This window comes from Balaenoptera musculus, chromosome 17 (genome assembly GCF_009873245.2).
Source record: "Balaenoptera musculus isolate JJ_BM4_2016_0621 chromosome 17, mBalMus1.pri.v3, whole genome shotgun sequence".
In the NCBI taxonomy this organism is placed as follows: domain Eukaryota; kingdom Metazoa; phylum Chordata; class Mammalia; order Artiodactyla; family Balaenopteridae; genus Balaenoptera; species Balaenoptera musculus.
The window spans coordinates 20,049,624-20,068,151 of NC_045801.1; the positions used below are offsets into that span (position 1 = coordinate 20,049,624).

At 40.0% G+C, this 18,528-nt stretch overlaps 1 protein-coding gene across 1 annotated transcript in view; it reads right to left on the reverse strand.

Moving 5' to 3' along the window:
• The window catches only part of COLEC10 (collectin subfamily member 10), a 436,494-nt gene that overhangs the window by 177,102 nt on the left and 240,864 nt on the right, over window positions 1-18,528 (reverse strand). Inside the window, exons 4-5 of the mRNA XM_036830027.1 lie at window positions 17,470-17,590; window positions 1,039-1,113 (exon numbers count right to left, since the gene is read on the reverse strand). The gene's annotated coding sequence lies outside the window, so the exon portion shown is untranslated. The remainder of the gene's footprint in view (window positions 1-1,038; window positions 1,114-17,469; window positions 17,591-18,528) is intronic.

The window sequence follows — 18,528 nt, forward strand, 5'->3', positions numbered from 1 at the left end:
GGAATTGTTAAAAATGAAGATTCCTGGACCAATTTATTGAGAAACTCTGGAAAGGAGGGCAGAAACCTGCATTTTTAACAAGTTCCAAAGTAATTTTTACTACACTAAAGTTGGAGAACTTCTGAAGTCAAGCTTAGCATACAGATGGCACAAACAACTTATAACTACTGCCACTAGCATCAAGAGACCAAACTACTTAAGTTCTTTTGGTTGCAAGTAATAGAAACTGGCCCTACTTAATAAGAAAAAATTAATTGGAAGCATGGTGTATTTGGTTGAGTGGTGCCCCCTGCCCAAAATATGTTTATGTCATAATCTCCAGAACCTGTGAGCGTTACTTTATTTAGAAAAAGGATCTTTCTTCGTATGTGTAATTAAGAATCTTGAGACAATAAAATCATCCTGGATTATCCAGGTGGGCCCTAAATCCAGTGGCAAGTGTCTTTATAAGAGACACGTAGAGGGGAAAGACAGGAGAGAAGATGATGTGCAGACAGAGGCACAGCTGGGAGTGACGTGGCTACCAGCCAATAAGCCATCAGCTAGGGAAGAAAGGAACAGATTCTCCCCTAGAGCCTCTGTAGCGAGTACAGCCCTATTGATATCTTGATTTTGGATCTGCCCTCCAGGACTATGAGAGAATTAATATCTGTTCTTTTAAACCACCCAGTTTGTGGTAATTTGCCAGAACAGCTACAGGTAATAATACAGGTTGTATCCAAGCCTCAGAAACAGTAGAATTAAGATAACTCTGGGTTCCTTGATGGCAGAAGTTCCTACACTTTCTCCTAGTCTTATATTTCTGTATCTTTTAGTTCAAAATGTCAAATTCCCAGCAGAGAGACTCTGGCTGTCCTAGGTGAGGACCGGTGTAAATATTCAATACATGGCTAGTGAGGGTCTCTCTTCATCAGCTGCAGTTCCCAAGAAGGGGATATTACTGGGAACAGGGTCCATTATACCCCATCCTTTCACAGTCTGTGTTTCTCTTTTCTCTCACTTTTCTATGATTCAGAATGTAACACAGATCGACCTTACCTTTGTGAAACCAGATCATTATGGCCGCTTTGACAGAAGGGTAGATCCAGGTAAATGTCACACAAACTCATAAATCTGGGGAAAGAAAAGGCAGAGGTAAAGTCAAGAGGCTCAAACCTGGAGAATCAGTCCCAAGGCTGCAATACGGGGAGTGGAAAATATTGTGGAAATTAAGTGCTGAAGTCGTTAAGTAGGAGGACAGGGGTTAACTAACAGCCATCACGTTCCCTTCAGAAGTTCCAGTTCTTCCACCAAAGTTCTCGTGCACAGAAAATGAAATGGCCTTATATACATCAGCTAAGTTTAAGAAAAGTTTGGTAGTTAATGGTATCAAATATAAATCCTTCAAATGTTAGTTTGATTGGCTTACCTGCTGCTCCTTTGGGTTCAGTCTGCCTCAAGCTTCTCCTCCAAGGGAAATATAATACGTAAATTCATGTCAGTTTCTCTTTTTCAAAACTTTTAATGTTGAAATAGTTTTAGACTTAACAGAATCATTGAAAAGCCAATATAAAATATCCCTAGTGAGCCATTTTGTAAAATATGCCTCAATTTCAGTCTGTCTGTTTTCTCGTGAATAGATGATGTTATGGATTTGGGGAAAGAGTATCACATAGGTAATGGCCCTTCTCACATCATACCAGGTGCAAATGATATCAGCATGACTAATTACTGTTGATATTAACCTTGATAACTGAGTGAATTTTTACATAAGATGTGAGATATGTATTGAAGTCCTTTTTTTTTTTTTTTTTACATATGGTCAGCCACTTGTTCCCATAGGATTGGTTGAAAAGACAAGCATTTCTTCCTTAATTGCCTTTGCGTCTTTGTCAAAAATCAGTTGATTATATTTCTGTGGGTATATTTCTGGACTCTCTATTCTGTTCCATTTATCTGTAAGTCTATCTTTTCACCAGTACCACACAGTCTTTTTTTTTTTTTTTTGCAGATGGGAAGAGTGACATCTTTTTTTTTTTTCACACACACACACTGTATTTTATTTTTACAAGAGATAAATAAACTGACACCAAGCATTGTAAATGGATGACCACAACAAAAGCAACAATGACTGCAATTACCAAACATGAAACACACTCATACTATGTCATAATATTGACATTCAGTCCAGTAATCCTCCACTGTAACAGCTCCTTTACTTTGCAGTGAAAATTGATTTGTATAGTTTTTGCCTCTGAGTCCTTGTGGGATTTTTTTTTTTTTATTCAAACAGAAAGTCACAAAAATCATAATCATCTTCATCAGTTCACTCAGTTTCTAGTTTTCTTGAGATACAATCAACATACAGCACTGTATAAGTTTAGGGTGCAAAGCATAATGATTTGACTTGTACATCATGAAATGATGGTCACAATACGTTTAGTGAGCACCCATCATCTCATATAGATAGAAAATAAAGGGAAAAAAAAGTTTTTCCTTGTGATGAGAACTCTTAGAAGTTACTCTTAACAACTTTCATATATAATATATGGCAGTGTTAATTATGTTAATCGTGTTGTACATGACATCCCTAGTAGTTATTTATTTTATAACTGCAAGTTTGTACCTTTTGACCACATGCGTCCAATTCCCCCTCCCTCTACCCACCCTCACCCTGGTGTCTGGTAGCCACAAATCTAATCTCATTTCCGATGAATTTCTGAGTTTGTTTCGAAGTATAGTTGACCTACAACACAATATTAGCTCCAGGTGTACAACATAGTGATTTGATATTTCTATACATTACAAAATGACCACCATGATAAGTCTAGTTACCACCTATCACCATACAAAGATATTACATTATTAATGACTATATTCCCCATGCTGTACATTTCATCCCTGTGACTCATTCATTTTGTAACTGGAAATTTGTACCTCTTAATCTCCCTCACCTATTTCATTCATCCCCAAACTTCCCCAAATCCCCCTCCCTCTGGCAACCACCTGTTTGTTCTCTGTATCTGACTCTGCTTTTGTTTTGTTATGTTTGTTCATTTGTTTTGTTTTTTAGATAACATATATAAGTGAAATCATATGGCATTTGTCTTTCTCTGTCTTATTTCACTTAGAATATTATCCTCTAGGTCCATCCATGTTGTCACAAATGGCATGATTTCATTCTTCTTTATAGCTGAATAATATTCAATTGTATATATACCACATCCTCTTGATCCATTCATCTACTGATAGCAGTTAGGTTGCTTCCATATCTTGGCTATTGTAAACACTGCTGCAATAAATATATGGGTACATTATCTTTTCAACTTAGTGTTTTTGTTTTCTTCAGAAAAATATCCAGAAGTGGGATTGCTGAATTGTATGGTAGTTCTGTTTTTAGTTTTTTGAGGCACCTGCATACTTCTTTGCATAATAGCTGCACCAACTTACATTCCCACCAGCAGTGCACAAGGTTTCCCTTTTCTCCAAATCCTCAAAAAAACTTGTTGTTTTTTGGTTTTTTTCCCTTAGATCAACTATTTTTTTTTATTTTAATAGATCTTTATTGGGGTATAATTGCTTCACAATACTGTGTTAGTTTCCGTTGCACAACAAAGCGAATCAGCCACATGCATACACATGTCCCCAAATCCCCTCCCTCTTGAGCCTCCCTCCCATCCTCCCTATCCCACCCATCTAGGTCATTGCAAAGCACGGAGCTGATCTCCCCGTGCTATGTTGCTGCTTCCCACCAGCCAACTATTTTATATTCGGTAGTGTATATATGTTGATGCTAGACTGGTGTGAAGTGATACCTCATTGAGGTTTTGATTTGCATTTCCCTGATGATTATTGACGTTGAGCATCTTTTCATGTGTCTGTTGGGCATCTGTATGTCTTATTTGGGAAAATGTCTATTCAGGTCCTCTGTCCATTTTTTAATTGGATTGTTTTTTTTTTTTTATTTTGAGTTGTGTGAGTTCTTTGCATATTTTGGATATTTACCCCTTAACGGATACACCATTTGCAAACATCTTCTCCCATTCAGTAGGTGACCTTTTCCTTTGTTGATAGTTTCTTCTGCTGTGCAAAAGCTTTTTAGTTTGATATAGTCCCATTTGTTTATTTTTGCTTTTGCTTCCCTTGCCTGAGGAGACATATCCCAAAAAATATTGCTAAGACTGATGTCAAAGGTCATACTGCCTATGTTTTCTTCTAGGAGTGTTATGGTTTCAGGTCTTACATTTAAGTCTTTAACCCATTTTGAGTTTATTTTTGTATATGGTGTGAGAAAATAGTCCAGTTTCATCCTTTTGCATGTAGCTGTCAAGTTTTCCCAACACATTTATTGAAGTGGCTGTCTTTTCCCCAGTGTATAATCTTGCCTCTAAATTTATTGACCACATAACTGTTAATTCATTTCTGGGCTCTCTACTTTGTTCCTTTGGTTTATGTGTCTGTTTTTGTGCCAGTACTATACTGTTTCATACTGTCTTAACTACTGACTTTGTCTTTTCTGATGATTACTCTGTCACTTGAGAATGCGCTGATATTTTTCTTGCCTTTTTGTCTGTCTCATGATTTTTTGTTAAAGCCAAATATATTGAATAGGTCATTGGAACTGAGGTAAATAGTTTTTATACCTGGATATGAGCATGCCTTTCCTTCTGCTAGAATTGTAAAGGAAGGCTTTCCATTAATCCAGTTAGTAATTGGACTAGTTTTGTGATTTGTTGCTGCTGTTGCTGCTATGGTTATACGCAGTGCATCACAGGTTTCCAATGCCTACAGACACTTGTTTTTAAGGTGGCTGATGTACCTCAGAGCAATGGCTGTTGGATCCTGAGTTTCAGGTGTTCCCTCTGAGTTGTGCCTCAAACTGGTTCTCTTTGCACATTCTCATTCCTCTCCCAACCCTCGCCCAGCGGTATTTTGCTGTTGTCATTTGAAGTTTCTTAGCTTCATGGTCGGGGGTGGGAAGTGCAGTCACCACTGTTCTGATTAATGCCCTTAAGCACGCCTGTGTCCCTGGGGTGTGTGGCGTTCTCAGTTTTGCTGCCCCTCCCCTGGCTGCAGTTCTGGGTTCAGCACTTAATTCTGCACTCTCTTCCCAGAATAGATTTTTTCCCCCTCCTGTTCCCTTTCCTCAGCTGCAAGGAGTGCTTCCTGATATCCTAAAGCCAGCAGTTTTGCCCTTTCCCCAGATTAATGCTTTTGTTCTTTTGGGTGAGGTGTCTTGTTCTCCCTATAGGGCTGCTGTCCCTCCCTCCAAGATCTCACCGTTCTTCCTGATCTATTCTGAGAACGCTCAGCGGCGTTCATGGAGAAAGAGCCTGCAAAAGTGTTAGAGGACGTGGTCCAGAGGATGTGACCCCCAGTTGACCTAAGAGCTGGACCCGGGCAATCAGAGGCTCCTCACCCCACCTGTCCTTGGAACATATGCTCTGCCCACCATTCTCAGAGTGGGACTGTTTTCAAGGACTCAGGCTTGAAAGAGTAACGTGTCATTGAGACCACCTGGACTGAATATGTGACTAAACCCTGTTAAGGCCTCTGCATAAGCTTTTAAGATTCTTGTGGGTGGGATCAGAGATCTACTCATCTTGCAGTTACCCAAGACAGGACTTGTATATGAGTTCCCTTGCTTCTTAAACCTGCCACCTACCGATTTGGAGTGATCTTCCTCTTTCTTTGGTCTCTCCTTGCCCTCCATGTATGGGGGCCAATTTCAGATTTCACCCAGGAAGCTCCTGAGGTTGCAAACCAACAAAAGGGTGCAGACTCCCCCAGTTTCTGCAGCACCCAGGAGTCTCACACTGTTCCACCAGCCCACACACAGCCTTCATCAATTTCCAACTACTAAGAGCTCTTCTTACTACTGTCCAGTTACATCTACTCCAGGTCAGCACATATTTGTATGTCCTCTCTCCCTGGAATCACTCTCTTCTTAGATTTCGGGTCTGTTATTTGTTCTGTGACCTCAGGTCTCCAATGAGTGTTTGCCTGTTTTAAATTAAGATTATTGTATAAGAACAGTTTTAGGTTCACAGAAAATTGAGGAAGGTGCAGAGATATCCCATTTATTCCCTGCCCGCACACATGCATGGCCTCCCTCATTATCAACATCCCCCCACCAGAGCAGACTAGAGTAGTAGGTTTGTTACAATTGATGAACCTACACTGACACATCAGTATCACCTAAAGTCCATCATTTACCTTAGAGTTCACTATTGGTGGTGTACATCTAATGGGTTTTTTAAAAGTCATGGATTTGAATTTAGTTCTGTTCTTTTTTGTCAGAAGTTTGAGAACATCACTCATTCCAGCTCTGTACATCCTCCAGCTCTACACGTTCTTCCCAGGAGGAAGCCAAAACTTAGTCAACTTTGTTGTTTAAAGACTTGATGTGAAAGATTGGATGGGAGTTAAAACTATCCACATGAGTTCAGACCCACTATCTCCTCTGGTCCGTCCAGAGACCTACACAAGTTGTTAAGTATTTTTAATGAATTAGTATTATGGAAAAAAAGGACTCAGACCAAGAAACAATTTTTAAATCCTTATTCTAGACCTGTCATGAAAAATATTCTATGAAGTTTTAATTTATATACCCATGCTTTCCTATTCTACCTATTTTACTAAGCATCTTATTCAATAGACTATCTTCAGTGTTTTATTCATATGATAAAAATCTAATTTGTTAATTTATTGAAAAAATATTTGAGTGTCAAATTAGAGTATTCAATAGAATGTACTTTATACCCAGTTTTAAACAAGAGACACAGTGGCAAACCATCATTGCTCTCAAGAGTGTAGTCTTAGGTTATTTTAATTTGCTAATTGCGAAACCATCCCTGTCAAACACAAAGGTATTTATGCTCAGGTGTAGAGATGAGTGTGAAAGAAAGGACTTTAAAAACAGAGAACTCTATACTCCTTTACCAATGCAGATAGCTCTGGAAGTAGCTCTTTTCAAAATACTTAGCACCTTTGAAGATTTTCCTAAACTGATAGCCAAACTCCCTGATAAACTTTTACTATTCTTTTCCCTTGATCAAAGTTCATAACAGTGGCTGTTATCAGCTCAATTACTATAATTATGACTGTTGATATTGAATACAACTATATTCTAATTCTTTGACTTTCTTGCTGTTGTTTGCCAAATTTCTCTCTCTCTTCATATCTAGTAAACCATAAAATAGGGATTTAACAATAATAATAGCCAGCAGCAATCATCTCTGTAACTGAGTTTAAATACATCTGTTCTGAGGATGGTTATACTCTATTTGGGAAGACAGGATACACACGTGAGAGAGTAATTGCTAATATCAGACAGGATATACTTCGTGCCAATTGATTTGTATAAACATGGCACAGTCATCAAATGTCATCTTTTAAGCTCAGGGAAGGCCAAGAAGCAGTAAGTTCAATTAGGTCTTGTAGACACACTTAGGCAGAGAGAACATGTAGGATATTTTAGACATAAGAAATTGTATTGGAAAAGTCACAGAGGCTAAAAATGTACGTAACATGTTGAAGAAACATTGTCTAGACTCATGTAGTTTATATAAAAATTCAAAGAGTAATATTAACCTAGCTTGTAGAAGTTTATTTCAACCCACATAGTTATAGATAAAATTGCTTGATTTACCCAAAACTCTTCCTTTTAGTCTGGTAAGCACCTCCTTCTTTTAAGGAACTACTCTCTCCCATTCCACCCCAAACTCAACACGTAGTTCCAATGGGAGCTGATCCTAACAGCCTCTCTTTCTGCCAGCCTCAACCCTTCCCCATTGTTATTCCAAGGTATTCAATGAGATACCTTCTTTAGGATTTGTGCATTTGGAATTACTTGAATTTTTTTTTTTTTTCAATGAAAAACTATAAAAATGTGAACCTAAAGCCATTAGAGCCCACAGAGAAAGGGAGCTAACAGAGAGAACTAAGAAGAGATAGGCAAAGAATCCTAATGATGTTCAAGCCTCTGGTTCTGGCCATACTTTTTCTTCCTGTTATTTATTTTTGTGAACCACTGACTTTTCCTTCTCACTCAAGCCAGTTTCTGTCATTCATAAACAAGAGTCCTGACTAATATGTGGAGTAAATAAGAGGTCCCTAAATGCCAGACAAAGATGTTTGGATTTGAGGAGCTAACTGTGATGATTGTGAGGTCCTATCCACCTGAGAATCTTTAGTTTTATAATATTTACAGCTAAACACAATAGGAGCCATGGAGGTCTTAAGAAAGGTATTGAAGTTTGCAAGGCAGCATTTCAAGAAGATTATCCTGGCAGGAGTGTATAGAATGGATTGGAGCAGAAATAGGCTAGAGACAATTAAAGCAGAAGAGGTGACTATGAGAACAGTTCAGCCATGAAGTAATACACAACTCAGACTGGGGGTGGGAGCCCAGAGTGGAAGAGGAAGATCACTTTAAAGAATCGTTAATCTTTCCAAAAGAGTCATCAAAGGAGGAGCACCATCACTGGACATTTGGTTATGACTAAGGGATTGAGATTCCGTCTTTTTCCAAGTATTTAATACCAAATAAATCTCCCATTTCCTTGGGTTTCTTGAGTCTTTTCCCAGGGAAATCCACCTCATCTTTTGAGACACAAAAGCTTAAGTCATATTTCCACAAAGATCCTTCTAACTAAAACAAAGGACGTCTTCCAACTGACATTTCTATAGCAATTTTGGTTTTTTATGACTCACTGATTTCAGAAAAGAGGAGGTAAACAGGGCAGATCATGCATAAAACCCGTGTCATCCTGATGGAATCACAGGTTTCTAAGAGACAACATGAGGTCATCTGTTCATCTCTCATGCCCTGGTCCAGCCATTCCTAAACCATCCTGGAGAGTGATGACCTCAGATTTAATAATTTTAAAAGTATCTTATTGCTTAGTGATTCCCCCACGACATATACCCATGGACACACGCAGCCAATGGAACCCAATTCCAGGACTTAATTGCTCTCACTCTGAAATTGAAACTGGGAAAAATGGTTTAATAGAAATTCTTACTTGGAATTTTAGAGCAGGTGGGCCTTTCTAGATTGTTCTAACCCAGTGTTTATCAGACATACCCTAATATAAGCATACTTATTCAAAATGCACATTCCCAGTACCCTTCCAGAATGACTTTGATTCCATGGGTTAGGAGTAGGATGCTAGAATTCTTACTGGCAATTTTGAAATAATAATCCTTAAGGATCCAAATGAGGCTGTGAGACATTAAATTGCATAGCTGGAAGAACTGAGACCTCCTAAGACTCAGAACTCTACTAAGACTCTTGTTTAACTTTGTGCTTCTCTTAATGAAGATGGGAAACAACTAGCTTTCCCTCCTTGGGTGCACTTAATCACACTGTGCATGTATCTATTCAATATCATCGCACTTATCAATTGACAGTTTAACTGTCTCTTGATACTGATGCTAATGGTAATAATAACAACAGCAGTAATAATAATCGCTATCATTTATTACATGCTTTCCTGTTATCCCCAGATTTGGGTCCATTTAGGTTCTTAGAAAACAATGTTTTGTAACTGAAGTAAATCAGAAAGAGAAAAACAAATATCGTATAATGTTGCTCATACGTGGAATCTAGAAAAATGGTACAGATGAACTTATTTGCAAAGCAGAAATCGAATCACAGATGTAGAGAACAAACTTATGGTTATCAAGAGGGGAAGGGGGCGTGGCATGAACTGGGAGATTGGGATTGACATATATACACTACTGTGTATAAATAGATAACTAATGCGAACCTACTGTATAGCACAAGGAACTCTACTCAGTGCTCTGTGGTGACCTAAATGGGAAGGAAATTTTAAAAAGAGTGGATATATGTATACATATAACTGATTCACTTGCTGTACAGCAGAAACTATCGCAACATTGTAAAGCAACCATACTCCAATAAAAATTACTTAAAAAATAAAAATAAAATAAAATAAGAACACGTGTTCTGTTAAAGCCAAAAAGCCAGGAAGTCCCTGATTCATCTTCCAACTTGCAATTGCTTCTACACTGACCTCGGAACTCACAGTAAATGCCCTTTAAAAAACATGCTAGGACCATAACCCTGCACTTCAGCCCAGTAAATAGACATCATCTCATATAAATCTCAACAACCCAATTCGTTAACTCTCCCTAACCCACTTGTGATGTCATTATTTCACTAAATCCTTACAGCCCTACCAGCTGATTTCCCCTGACAGCCACCATTTTTTTTTTTTTTAAATTAGATCTCTATTATTATCTACTGCATGGACTGGGTACCATATTTGCCTGATCTAGTCACAGCTATCCCAAGTCTTATACTTCCTACCAACGATCTATCCTGATGACACCTTTGGATTTTAGCTCAAGATGACAAACATCACTCCTGAAATAGGATGACAGTAAGAGGCAAGAGAGGAAAAATTCACATTTTTGAAAAACAAAATCCACTAGCCAGGAATCCAAGAGTAATGGTTTTGTATGGAAAATTCCATCTGCTTTTTGTGGCACCTGGATCAGATTTTCCCCTCCAGCCAGGAGAATATGCCACTCAAAAAATCTGCCTTGGATGGTGGCATGATGTATTCTGCCATTAAGCACTCGTGGCAAGGAACACATCCAGGATTTGCTTACTAAGAGGAGATGGCAAAAGAAGCAGCTTTGCTAAAGTCTCCAGAATAAATTTCTGTTTAAACCCAAACCATGAAGTTGAAACTGGATATTAAAAAAACGTAAAGCCTGCAGACTCACACTTGGGTATAACTGGTACTATACCTTTTCCCGATTATTTGAAAATCGCCTCTGTTGATTAAGCCACATTTAAAGAATAGGGAATTTCACAACAAAGTTTCTAGAAAAAATAAAATTTGATGGGGTCTGGGAATTAAAAAATAAGGGCAGATTCCACTTAGAAATAAGTAGCTGTCTTTCTCAGGAGCAGGTCCACGTGAGTTAATAAACCTTTAGTAAAGGAAAGGGCTTTAAAGTGAGACACACCTGATTTTAAATCCTGTCTCTTCTCCTAAACAACATGATTGCTTTGGGGCTCAGCCTCTTTGTCCCCATAATCCATAGACTAGAATCTCAGAAGCTTATCTGGACATGCCATGTAAGTTCCTAACACATTACATGGCATAGTAAACAAGTGCTTTTTAAAACTTCATAAAAAGGATGGTTCCCAGCTATTCTGTGTGATCATTTTGAGGGAAAAAAGAAAGGGGCATTCCTCCAGAAAACTATGCTGGGTATTTGGTTCAGAGTTGTAACCACTTCACCCCAAAATGGGAAGAGAGGCAAGTCAAGAGAAGGCAGTTAAGGAGACAGAGGTATCCACAGGCCTGGCTTTCATTATGGACCCCACTGAAGCTTTGGAGTGCCTATGACAATGGTGCTATGCAGAGTACGGACACAGTGCACCTGCAGCTCAGATGGTTTGTGACAAATGCAGCACCAAGCAATCGCAGGCACCACGAAGGTAGCAGATGCAGACATTGCAGAGATGTTGTCTGTTTGCGTTCTTAGCAGAGATGGTGAATTTTTCAATTATGAGAAGACTCTCTTTAAGACAAAAGTCTAACAGTCACTGACATTTGAGAGGTTGAGTTAACCTATCCCCCCAAAGTTGGATAGTTCTTTGAGTGTTCAGTGAAGCCACATCAATCACTTTGACTTCCTTTTTGATGAATCTGGATAAAACAAAATCTCTCTGAAAGAACCATTCCAATTGGAAATCACCTTAAAGGACAGGAGAAAATAGCAATCAGTGAGTATCTGTCATGTGCCAAGATCTTACCTTCCTATATTCATTCTCTTAACAGCTTTACACATTAGGCCTTAATATTACCATTTTAAAGATAAAGGGCTATGGCCCAAAGAGAATAAATTATGTGGCCACTATTTCATAGCAAGGAAGTAACAGAGATAGATTTTGAACTCCATTTTATCTTTAAAACTCTTGATATTTCATTGTATCACACTGGTCCAAAGGCATTGGGGGAAGTCAGACAGCAGTAAATTAAGAATCAAGAAGTGGGCATTTAAAAGTTGCATTTAATGTTCTCTGCATTTTCTTTCTGTGCATTTGCCCTAGTGTGGAGGGGTAACTGATTTCACACAATTCTGATTTTTGCCCACAGATAGTTACGTCACGTTAGTGTCCACCTATTCTGTTTTCCCCCCGAGTGGGTGAGCAGAAATTCTATTCTGATACTAACTAGCCAGAGTTAGCACGGATCTCATAGATTAAGGGGAAAAGTCCTCCACAAGCCGGCCCAGCCACCAGCCACAAGTTTCAGGGGGTCCCCAGGCCACCCACACTTCTGACTGGCTACAAAGAAGGGGTTCCTACAACCCCCTCAGGTTTGATAATTTGCCAGAATAACTCACAGAACTCAGGGAAGCGCTGTACTTACGACTGTAGTTTACTATAAAGGATACTCCTAGTGACAAGATCTGGGAGGGTCCTGGGAGGATCCATGGCTTTGCCCTTTGGAATCAGATGTATCACCCTCCTGGCACATGAATAATGTGTTTACCAACAAGGCAGGTCCACTGTCCAGAGTTTTTATTGGGGTGTTATTACATGAGCATGATTGATTGAACTCAATTTCTAGCCCTCTTCCACACCCCAGAAGTCAAAATAACTCAAGATTGCAACACTAATCAACATGGTTGGTTTATCTTATGACCACACCCTACACTAAAACTATCTAGGAGCCTACCATTTGTAATTATATGAGCATAAAAAAGACACTCTTCATCAGTTGGGACAGTTTAAGGATTTAGAGTCTCCCAGGAACAAAGGCTAGTAAAATTCTTTATTATATACCACCACCCTACCCCATCCCACTCTCCAAACTTGTTCTCTTTCCTAGCATCTCAATTCTGTCACGGGCACCACCAACGACCCTTTAAGCCTGCCACACTAAAAACCTGAAGTTGTCTTTGCCTTTTCTCTGCTCTTCTTAGGTAGGTTAATTTCCCTTGGGTTGATTTTCTTCTCCAGGTTTCCCGGGTTCATCCTCTCCTCTCCACTTCTACTACCACCATTACCACTGCCATTCAGAATTCAAACCCATAGGAGCCTAAGTTGTTGTCCAATTTCCTGACTGATCTGCCTGGCCCCAGCTTCATCTACTTCAATCCTTCTTGCACAAAACTATCAGATCAATCTTCATTAAACATCCCAGTAATTAGCAGTAATTTGTTCCTCTGAGCAACCTGTATGAGAATCCTTTTCTCTGTACCATAAGGTCCCCTGTGATATCACCCTTCCTTGCTTTTTGCTCAAGAAAGATCAGAAAAGCAACCAGAGTTCTAAATGGTCTTAAGGAAAAGCACACAGGATGGTAAGTGGAATGAGCACTGATTCCAGAGTCCAGAAGGATTAGGTGTGAATCCTGACTCAACTGCAAGCTACAGATGCCTACATTGTAGAGGCATTGCATAGGGCAGAGATGTAAGGTGCTCAGTACCTAGGTTATTTGACACAGAAAATCTAATATGCAGTTAAGTGGGTGTTTTTCACTCTCATTTCTCTAAACCCTTCCTTTTCAAGGTACTATATTAACTTTCTATCGCTGCTGGAACAAATTACCACAAACAGTGGTACCAATTAATTTTCTTTCGGTTCTGGAGGTCAGAATTCCACTGGAATAAAATGAAGGTGTTGGCAAGGTTGTGTTCATTCTGGATGCTCTGGTACAGAACCTGTTTCCTTGTCTTTCCCAGCTTCTGAAGGCCATCTGCATTCCTTGAGTCCTTTCTCCACCTCCAAAGATAGCAACTGTGGGCCGAGTCCCTATGGTGTCATCTCTCTGGTTCTCCTTCTTTTGCCTCCTTCTTCCACAGTTAAGGGCCCATGTGACTACATTGGGTCCAACTGGATAATCCAAGCTAATTCTCCAGTTTAAAGTCATCTGATTAACAACCTTAATTCCACCTGCATCCTTACTTCCGCTTTGTCATATAAGGTAACATATTCAGATGTCCCAGAGATTAGGATATAGGCATCTTTGGCCAGGGGAGGGCATTATTCTGTCTCATGCTGAGTTCAGGTAACCCATTACCTATGAAGCTTTCCCTGAGGGCTCTCACCTGCATTGTTTTCTTTCCTCTAACCCAGTAGTGTTCAATCTTGTCTGCACACTGGCATCACCTGTGGCACTTCAAAAACGATTGGGTCCCATTCTTGAGAAATGTGGATTAAATTGGTCCAAGGTGTTACCTGAGCAAAGGATTTGTTTTACAAAACTCCCCCAATGATTCTAATATGCAGCCAAAATTGGGAGACACTGAATTTTGGGGAATTTCTGTATTTTCATCTTATCTGTCAGTGTACAGAGGAGGTATTACAGGCTGATTAAAAACAAAACTGCAGTCAAATTACCTGTATTCACATTTTTTGGCTCCACTTCTAACTAGTGGTCAGATCTTGAGCTATTTAAGCAATCACTTGGTGTCTATGTTTCTTTATTTGTAAACTGGGAAGAATTATAATGCCCCACAGAGTTGTTAAGAACACTGAATGATATAATGCATGAAAAGTGTCCAGTGTAGCACACGGCTCAGAGTGTGCTCCCAACCAATACTAGCTCTAAGAGTGTTTCATGGCCATTCACTTTATCTTTGAAACTCACCTACAAGCTTTGCCTGGGCATAATCAGCCCCTCTTTCTGTGGTTCTCAAAAAACACTTGTTATTTGATGGATAGGAAACAAGCAAGTGTAGCCAAACCACATGATTGCAGCTCTTTGAGCCATAAATCTTATTTTAGTTTTAGTATAGCTTTGTCGTATCTTTGCTTTCCAAGTATGTTTAACCAGTGTAATCTGGATGCAGGTTAGAAACATTTTGGAAGCTTTTTAAAAATATTAGGCCCAGGGCCCACCTCCCTGCAGGATATAATTCAGTGGGCCCCAGGCATCAGTGTTTTTAGGTCTCAGGTAACTGCAATACACAGCAAAGGTATGAGACTCTCTGACCTGGACTAAATTTCTACAACTGCTGCGCTCTGGGTAGTCGTCCCTCAGTATCCATGGGGGATGGGTTCCAGGACCCCCACAGATATCAAAGTCCGAGGATACTCGAGTCCCTTATATAATATGGTATAGTTCATTCTGCCCTCCGTATCTGCGGGTTCTGCATCCATGGATTCAACCAACAGTGGATTCAGCCAACCACGGACTGAAATCGCAGTCGGTTGAATCAGCAGATGTAGAACCTCTATACTGAGTCTGACTGTACTTCTAATGAAGCTAGCGACGTATGCCTGAGAATGCCATGGTGAGTCTATTGATTGGGAGAGAGTTTAGTGAAGGGAAAATAAGAAGAGAGAAGGGATTTAAAAACAGGACAAACCAGAAAGAGAGGAAGTAAGGAAAAGGAGACGGTGAAGTACACCTAGAAGGTATCTCCTGATCATTTATTGGCACTTACGCCAGTTATTAACTGTGCTCTTCCATCCCAATTAGGTCCTTAAGGAGATATGAGGATCTCTCTTTAAGGAGGATCTCATTAGAGGATTGGTGTTTCTGTGTCCTTCCAGAGCATGTACTCATATCAGCAAGCCTGAATCCAGCCACTGCACAGATTTGTTCTGTGGCTACTCAGGTAGGTAGTATTGGAAGAGGTTGTAAAAAAAGACTAAGTTGAAAGTTTAGGACTAGTCCTTAAAACAACTCTAGAGAGGAAATTCCTTGCTCACCCCTGGGTGGCTCACAGGTCACTAAGGGGACTGCAAGGAATGTGAGTCAGAGGAGACAATTACTCAAGAAAGTTCCTCAATCTCCTAACATCTGGTGGCAGAGAGAGGCTCTAAGTAACCTCAAGGTGACTCCCAGGCATGGACATCAACAGCATCAGGCAGGTGGCCCCAGCACAAGAATTTTCCTATCTGCTGCAAAGGGATCTGTAGCAAAAATCACATCATAAATTAAATTTTCATATCTTTTATAATTTATAAAATTCTTTCCCATTTATGAGTTCACTTGTTATTTTTTTCAGAAAAAAAAAACACCTTTGTAAGATAAATAGTTCAATATCATCCCCATACTTGAGATAAAGAGCCAAGTCTGAGGCAGTAAGTGACTGAGTGATAGAGGTAAAGGCTTCTGATCTTATCTGCTTTCTGAATGCGCCCTTTTTTAAAGAAAAGGATAATTAGTCATGGCATAGATGATTACAAAATAAACTATAAGTATTTAAAAATGAATTATCAAGGTGCTGAAAAATAAGCATTAGGAGGGCACCAGTAAGACTCCATTTAAGAAAACTTCCTAGGAAATGTGAGTTTGGAGAGGTATTTTGACACCGAATAACAGCAATTTCCACTGGGAAATGGAATTTCAATAAACAGTGTTTTGTAAGCAGAAGAAAGTCATATATATATATATATATATATATATATATATATATATGGAAAACATACCACCATACACATACTTCTGGAGTGAAAATGAAATCTCATTTGCCAAATGTCATTGTGTTAGAAGTCAGACACTTTCTTCATCATAGCTACTGATCGTTAAATATCTGAATAGCAGCACAATACAAGATTCTTGACACACATTAACCACCTAACCCTAATGACTGCCCTACAAGATGGGTAATTACTACAAGACTGTTCTCAGTTCACATACGAGGAGACTGAGGCGTCCCCAGCCAGTGCCCCGCAGCTGGTGAGCTGGTGGATGGCGGAGCCATGATTCAGACCCAGGTCTCTGACTCCGAGCTCATGCTTTTTCCACTGCTCTATGCCATCTCCTCAAAGCCCATAATTAAGCAAAATAATATGCTCTTCACAAATGAAAAGATCTCATGCATGAAAGTGATGAGACAACATTTGGCTGATGGGCTTCCAAATATGTGGCGGATCCTTTTTCTGGAAACCGCATTTGGATTAAGGGGCCTAAAGTCCAGACAGTAGTGGTGATGTAACTCGAAGTCTCCGTGGCTGTTGGCCTTGAGTCTGAAATAGCTCAGAGACCTCCTGTCCTGGCGTCTCTCCTGCACCCGCCCCCCCCCCCGCCCCGACTGCCACCGAGCTCAGACTGCCCGCAGGACTTGCAAGTGGCTGAGGAGACAAGCTCATGGGGTTTGAGACAAGGTACACTGAGATCTCCTTCCTCAATCCCAGTAAACTATTTCCACTGCTCTCACTCTCTCCGGAGCTTATTCTCAGCTCTGTAGGACTTCATGTTTGTTTGTTTTGCTTTCAGCTCTAAAAAAGACTCTCAGCAGCAGTTCAAGACTCTTATAAAATTATTTCTCACTTAGAGCAATCCTGAGGGTGGCTGAAAAGGAATGATGGACACTCTGCAAGGTGGTGCTTGAGACCAGATTTTAAGCGTAATCGGCTGTGATGTCTCCCCACTCCCACTCCCATCCACCTTGTTTTAGTCAAAGAGCATCTTCCCTCAAGTCCGAAAGTCAGTCAACAAACAGTTCCACCCCAGGGTTTCTCATCACACTCAACAACTTTACCTTCGAGTGCTCGTAATTCTGCAGCTATGGTTTCTCTGTGTGTTGCCATCTCCCCTCAGTCTTTCCTTGGCCCAGGTCTTGTCTTCCTTGAGAGCTTATCCTTTTCCTACCAGGGTTAGGTCTGTTAAAAGGAAGCAATAAAAGTAGTGAAAAGGGGGCAATGGAATTAAAGTCCAAAGAACTCAGGCTATGTTTACTTCCCTTTTCCATCACATGGATGGGATGACTACGGACTAGTCACTAGTTGTGGGAACCTCCTTGCTCACATATAAAGTAGAGATCATGTAATACTTGCCCTACTTATCTCACAGACCTTTAGTGAGATCAGAGAAAAGAGTAGATGGAAAAGACTCAATAAGTAAGGTAATTCCTGGTCACTCATATGACTAGAGACTGTGCTTTCACAGAGCTCCCTTTAAAAAGGGGGAGGCAGAACTGGAAGTGAAGTATTATATGGTGTAATGTGGTGAAGATGGTGAAGAAATGTACAGACTGTCATGGGGGCCTGGAGGAGGGAGACTGGCCGATGTCTGGGGACATGGGGTGCCAGAGGTTCGAGAAAGAATCCAGAGAGGAAGTCAGATTTAAGCTGGGCCATGAAGGTTGAATGGACATTTTCTGAGAAAACAAAGGAGCAGAGGGCATTTCAGAAGAGGACCCGTGCATATAAAGAGCCTTATATGCTAATATGAATTTGGCTTCCTAAGTGCCAGGAGTGGGGTCAACAGCTACTTTGAAGCAGAAAGTGAAATAAGAAACATCTTTTAAAAACAGCATTTTAGAGGCAGAAGGGCAAGGAAAACATGAGAAAAATTAACTGTTGTTGTTGTTATTATTATAAGAGGTTATCTCCACATGAACCTGAATAGAGACTGAGTAATGATTGGGTCCAGAGTTCAGTTATCCTCTGCACAAAGGAAAGAGAGTGATTCCTGGAGCAAGACTGGGAAGGGAAAGAGACACTGGTCTTCATCCAGAGGTAAGGTGACATACTGAGTAGGATAAAGGCTCCCTTTCAAGGGAGTGGAAAAAGAAAATGAACCCCAGAATGGCAAAATT